At 40.1% G+C, this 6,653-nt stretch overlaps 1 long non-coding RNA gene across 2 annotated transcripts; it reads left to right on the top strand.

Moving 5' to 3' along the window:
• Positions 1–287: 287 nt before the first annotated feature.
• On the top strand, positions 288–6,265 carry LOC122845879. Of its 2 annotated transcripts, none has more exons than XR_006373147.1 (3): positions 288–351; positions 1,121–1,507; positions 6,177–6,265. It is a non-coding gene; the product is annotated as an uncharacterized LOC122845879 (long non-coding RNA). The 2 variants fall into 2 exon arrangements; XR_006373146.1 differs by having other exon boundaries at positions 6,126–6,213.
• Positions 6,266–6,653: the final 388 nt, after the last annotated feature.

Below are 6,653 nucleotides of genomic sequence, written 5' to 3'. Positions count from 1 at the left end.
ACACATGGAAATCAAAACAGAAGTTGTTCTTTACTACCAAATGTTGTGCTCATCAATAACATTCGGAATATTTGTAACTTAGAAGCACAATAAAAGGATAATAGACTTGAGATTCTTTGGCAGAAACAAAAGTTCTCTCCAGCACCATTAAATATAAAAAGCTATATTTAACTATTTCAATTGTTTATTGTATTTACATTATCTTTGATTAAATAAAACTAACTGGTGACGTATAAGCAGAGCATCATAAGCAAGCAAAGTCGTAGAAAATAAAGAACAGTTCTTATTCAGACTTGAGTCCTACCGTTCACAGAACAGAACTCGTGAACTACACGGCGATACTTTCAGCAGGTCTGACTCGACTTTCTCTGATCATGAAAATAATCCTGCCGTTGTTCTCTATCCACCAATATCTTCAGTTTTTCTTTTGAGTGACCCGGTTTTAAACCACTTATCCATTACTATATTTTAACTACAATCCTGTAAACTAACTGTTTGCGCCGTACTTTGAGATCACGTCACGGCCAAAAGAAGTAAACGGTCGTTTGCACGCAGTATCTTATGAATCACTAGGGGGCGCCCGTGGACCTGCGGTGGTCCGGGGTTCACAGTCTGACCACAAAGACTGCTTGAAGATAAATATCAGTGATATCTACTGTGGTACTTACTGCCGAGATGGCAAGATTAAACTTTAGCTAATGTAGCTTTTCGCTGCTAGCTACGTGTACTTACTCTGCCAGTCACCAAGACGTTGTTATTCAGTTTGTAAGTCCTTTACAAATCCGTTTAAACATTGATCGTGTCCGTCCATGAAGCACCTCCATTTTGTTCGCTTTCTTCCTGTTCACTAATTAACGAACCAAATCGTAGTACTGAGGTCGGAGGCAGCCAGTAAACATTTGACATATTTTCCTTCTCCGTTTCATACAGGTCGATCCCGACAGCAGCCATTTTGTTCATATATCGTTCTCTCGCACAATAGAGTAGGTATCGAAGCGCATGCGCAAGCCTATCTAAAACGGCGCGGATTACTTCCGGTTCAGAACTGTGGGCGCTATGTATCAGATCCCTGGCAAACCAGAAATGTCTTCTTTTTGCTTTCTTTCTTTTTGCCTCGCAGTGGTGAGAGAGCCGGGGATCCCAAACGGCGGAGCAGGTCACCTTCATCGGATGTTCGGGCAGCTGCGTGTTGAAAAATGAGATCAGCTGCTTGCTCACCGGGACGCGGGCAGCAGCCTGGAAACACCCAGGGCCAAGAGCAGCGACCGGCATGGGGCGGCCTAGGTGCAGTCTGCCGTCCCGGGGCCAGGCGGGTCACCTTGACGACCGGGCCCGGCGAACAGAACCGCGCCCCCCGCAGGGCGAACAGGGAGGTTTGACAGGTAATGAGGCATCGCAGCGAGACTGGAGCGGCGCTCGGATGAACCTCATGTGAACAGAAATGTGTTTCTGTTGGAGGGACAGCAGCTTGAAGAGAAACCTGGGAGGAATTTTATCCCAGCAAGAAGTAAGAAAACAATAATTCAACATATTTAAAGTAAAAAGTATTCAAGTGTCCAAGAAGTTATTCAAGCAAGAGTGAAAAAGTATTTGATGAAAAGTAACTGATCAAAATATCAATCACTTAATATGTAAAAAATTACATCACCACCACAATATAAAGTTAGGAGGAAATTTTGATATTTTAAGGAACAAAATGACAAAACTTTATATAAGTTACAAAACATAAAAAAAATTCCTAATCAGTTTCGTTCAATAAAAAAAAACCTTATGAAACTTTAACACAGTCTGTGGGTGTGTGTCTGTGTCTGGTGACTTTTTGGTAAAAACATGTTTGTTTGTTTTTCATTCAATGGGCAGAAAATCCAGAACCTTTACTCCAGTAAAAGTAAAAATACTTCATAATAAGATTACTCAAGTAAATATAAAAAGTACAGCAAAGTAAAAATACTCCTAGAAGTACATTTCTTCAAATGTTATTCAAGTAAATATAACCAGTTACTACCTAACTCCACATTTATTTGAGCAAATATTTAGGAAATAAAGTACTTTCAGGAGTATTTATTTTTTTACCTTTATTTGAGTAAATTTATGAAGTTTCGCTATTACTTTAAACACAAAAACATTAAAGTATTTTTGGTCTAGTTTCTAATGCAAATATTTTACTACACTTGAAATAAGACAAAAGTAATTTAGAAGTAACTTTTTAACAAGATACGAGAGCTTGTTGTAAGTAAATAATTCAGCGTACTGGTTCCACTGGCAGATGACAAAATGTCACATTATGAATGAAATAATCTACATACAGACCCAGAATGTTTTCATCTTTTATTTTGTTCTCCTCCGGCTCCCTGTGCTTATTTCTTTACGTTTCTTATTAAAACATTCAACATGATCCAGGCTCCCAGCTCCTGTCTGCGTTTTGGTCCAAACTCACAGTTCATGACATTGTTAGATACTATGTTGATGCGCCATTTGAAAAAACTACAAAAATGGCCGATCGGGGGGGGGAATTCAGACCAAAGCATTGCAGTTCCTCTTAATATAGACAATTGAATAATTTACTTGTGAAAAGGAAGAATTGAAGAGCAAGAAATCTTAAATAGAGGAGAATCTAACGTAAAGTTAATAGTTAACAGTTTATACAGATGTTTGTTTTACCAGAAACCTGAACAAATTAGCGCTAAATAAATGTTCCACCTAAATGTTTCTCTGCTCCCTGTTTGCAGTTTGAATTGGCCCGTTACGAACTTCAGCTACTAAAGCCCTCAGATGCTGGTATTTAGTTATAAAAATATAAAAGTGGGCAGCAGTGAGGTTATTTCCTTAGCAGATTTCAGAAGATGATGAATGATTACAGGATAAGTGTTCTTGCCAACAGCGGCCCGTTTTCTCCAAACGTTGCCGCAGATGCTGGCGGCTCTGACCTCAAGTAATTATTAGATCTGGTCCCACTGGACAGATTTCCAGTAACACTCCTGCATGGAACTGGAGACGGGCCTACCAGGTCCAAGACATGATTAGCAGCACCGGCGTCCAACTCGGACCCGACATTCAGGTCCGGTTTGATGAGACCGGACCTGGTCTCATCAAACCACCAACCAATTTGGTGAAATTTTCTCTGCAAAATTTCACCAAATCTGTCAGATTGTAAAGATTTGGAGTAAAACCTCAAACTTTGCTGTGATGCATTGTGTGTCACATATTTAGTTTAAAACGACATATTTAACTCCAAATTAAATCTTTACTTAGCAAGCTAAATATTTGGTTTGAAGACAAGAATTTATTTTTAGTTTAGTTTTATATTTGTGGATGGACAATTTGCCTTTTCAACATTTGTATGTTCACTTTTTATTTGAATTTACCATTGCTGTTTTTTCTGAGATAGGAAATGTGTCATTGTGACCTAAAAGGTTCATGTTCAGGGAAAACTCTCAGGCTGAACGCTTCTCCAAGTCACCACAAAGAAAGGGAGGGAAATCATAATAATGATGAACAGTTGAAATAAATTACAGCTTCCAAACTCAAACCGCGGCTTCCTGACATTAGCTGCACTCATTATATTAAGCTTAAGTTGCTAAAACTGTGATTTAGCTCGACCCAGCCTATGAATCAGGCAATTCCAACATTCTCAGCTGTGACTTCATGAGCAGATCGTTTGATAAGACGCAGAAAACTGATACTTTCATAGGAAATTCCTGCATTTCAAACTCCATCATCATGTTGGAGGAAGTAGTGGCTTTCTGTCGCTGAGCATTTGCAACATGTTAGGCATTATGATCATGTACAGGAGCTGGGATTGAGCTTTGGGAGGATCCTGGCAGTTACTGGGCTGAAGCCTGGATCCAGTGCGTCTAATCACAGCAGCTTTGGTTCAAACATCAGGAAATCATTTACGTGGCGTCGACTCATAGGGAGAAGTTATGACAGTCGACTCGCTCACTGGCAGGAGCCACATCAGTTTGTACAAACCTGTTTGAAATAGTGTGAGAAAAAATTAATGCCAACATTTCAGAACTTCAGCTAATAAAGAAGATTCATAATCTGTCGACTTGTTAACTTAAAGGGGAAATATTAAGCAAAAATTCACATTGGCATGTTTTATACTTCCATTTGAGTTTCCACTTCTTCTAAAAACAGACCAAGCACTTAAAAAAAAACAGCCAGTCGGTTTTTGGCAATAAGTTCATGTTTTTGCTGTCTGGAAAATTTATCTTTTGAATCTGATGTCACAAATCAGCAGGCACTGTCCCTGTTGCCTAGCAACCCCAGCAGAGTTCCAGCACATCTGTACAGCTGATTTTCCTGTATGCACTGTATAATGGCTGCTGGAAAAGTCAAGTGTTTTGTAGTTGACTTACCATCCAGAAACCATTTGTTGTGTTCTTGTTGGTTGGGCAGAAGGTTCCACTTCTGCTTTTCAAAGATGTATTATTGCGCATTTGTTTACAGCCATTTTCATGTGTGAATGTAAACGTTGAGTTGGGGGGTGTGGCCAACAGCAGATTATTTGGATTTAAAGTGATAGAGACCATAAAACATCTGACAATAAGCAGAACTAAAATCACATTATCTGTGAATCATTTTGTTTAAAACATGTAATAAACATGTTTTGTACAGACTATAGATGTATCCTAACCTTCCCAGGAGGTTTTCCATCAGAATTAAATCATCAACAAAGAATCCAGAACGTCTGACGTTCTGCAGGACTCTCTCTGTTTGAGGAAAAAGAACATCAGAGCACAGGAACATGATCCAAAGCACAAATTCACCTCTGGATGGCTTAAACAGATGGATTAGAAGTGGCCTAGTCAAAGCATCTGATTGAGATGGGCAAGTTGTCCTTGAAAAGCAGCCAAAGCAACTGAATAAAAACAATTCTGTAAAACAAAGTGGGACAAAATTCCTCCACAGAAAATAATGACTGTTTATGCTTGATCTCTGTTGTTGCTGTTATTGGTGGAACAACCTTTCCTGAGGTTCAGGGGTTAATTACTTTTCACAATTGTTTTTTCCTTCCATCATAAATGAAATAATATTATTAAGACTGCTTTTTTTACTCACCCCGGTTGTCTTAATTTGATGTTAAAATACTTATTTCCAGCTCTGTAAATGTTCAGCGAGTGAAACTCTTTCAACTTTACACCATCACTTTATTCCCTCGTCTCAAAATGCAACTTTCCATTTAATCTATTTTTTCTATTAAGGGTATGGACAGATAGATGCAGAGGTGGTAAAAAAAATATCAACTAGCCCACTCAAAATATGTCTCATGGCTTCAGTTGGATGCATTCCAGCTCTGGCATAACCGAGGACGACATATTTATGGGAAGAAGAAACAAACCTCCCCACTGCAACATGCTGGACTTCTTCTCTTTTAATCTCTCCGTTAATTAGGAAGGATCGTTTTCCACTTGAACTCATCACGAAAATGTCTGAACTTTTCTCCACAAATCAAACATGGACACCGAGTTTAATTAGACTCAAGACTTGCCTATTGTTTATGTTTTAATGGTGAAATATTTTGCGTTCCTGAGCAGGTTCAGATGGTCCTACCGTCTCAAATAAGGAGATTTCAGCCTGATCAGTTCAAACTATTTTCAGGTATTTTGGGGCTTCTGTCACTTTAAATCCAAATAATAGACTGCCTGCCACTCCCCCAACTCAACCTAGCTTGGGTTGCTAGGTAACAGTGGAACCTAGCTTGGGTTGCTAGGTAACAGTGGAGCCCTGCTGGGGTTGCTAGGTAACAGACGGAGCTTGGTTAGGGTTATTAAGTGAAAGGGCAGTGCTGCTGATTTGTTACGTTCAGAAAGTTATTCTGCTCATTTTCCAGCTGCTTTTATGTCCAATGAGCCTCTGGGTGTTTAGTTTTAAACACTTGGTTTGTTTTCAGTAGAAATACAAATGGAAGTACAAAAGTGCCCAAAATGTCAATTTAGTAAATCAGATCCACATTTTTAACAATTTATTTATGATTGCAAAGTATTGTCATTTTGGTCCTTAAATTACCAAATTTTCACTTAACTTTACATTTTAGTGTGTCTGATGATGTAATTTTTAAACATTAAACGGTTATTATTTGAGTAGACCTTTTACCAAATACCCTTTTCCCCTTACCTCAGTATAATGTTTGGGTCCTCTGCTGTTGCCTCTGGTTGTCTTAAACTGACCAGGCCTAGAAAACGACCAGTTTGGACGCGGTTGAGGTCCTAAAGCAACAGCTGATGGGCTCCAGCCTCAGTGGCGTTCGTTCGTTCGTTACGCCGAGTGAGTCGAAGGAGGAAGTGTTGTGATGAGACGCTGCGGCGGTGTGGGTGGCTGGCGGAGGCCTAGCGCTGTCACCATCCCCTGTGTTTGGATTAGGCCGCTGCAGCATGTGGGGGGAAATCAGCGTGAGGCATCACACCTGGAGGAAAAGACGATCCGGCCCCCGGTGCAGCGGGCCCCGGCTCCAGCCAGTCTAGCCAGCATCTGGAATGGATATGTGGGGACGCGGCTGAGTTTGCAGGCTTCACGGCTGCTTCTCACTCCACGCTGGTTTAAAACATGCGCCGTGAACGACTGCGGTAAAAATAAAACAAGCACTGAATGAGAATTTGTGTTATAAATAAACACTTCTGCTGGAGTTTGTCTTCTTCCCTGCACTTTCC

The sequence above is a fragment of the Gambusia affinis genome, linkage group LG16, assembly GCF_019740435.1.
Source record: "Gambusia affinis linkage group LG16, SWU_Gaff_1.0, whole genome shotgun sequence".
Classification (NCBI taxonomy): domain Eukaryota; kingdom Metazoa; phylum Chordata; class Actinopteri; order Cyprinodontiformes; family Poeciliidae; genus Gambusia; species Gambusia affinis.
Note: the sequence above shows the minus strand (reverse complement) of the source record. Positions and strands in the feature narration are given on the sequence as shown.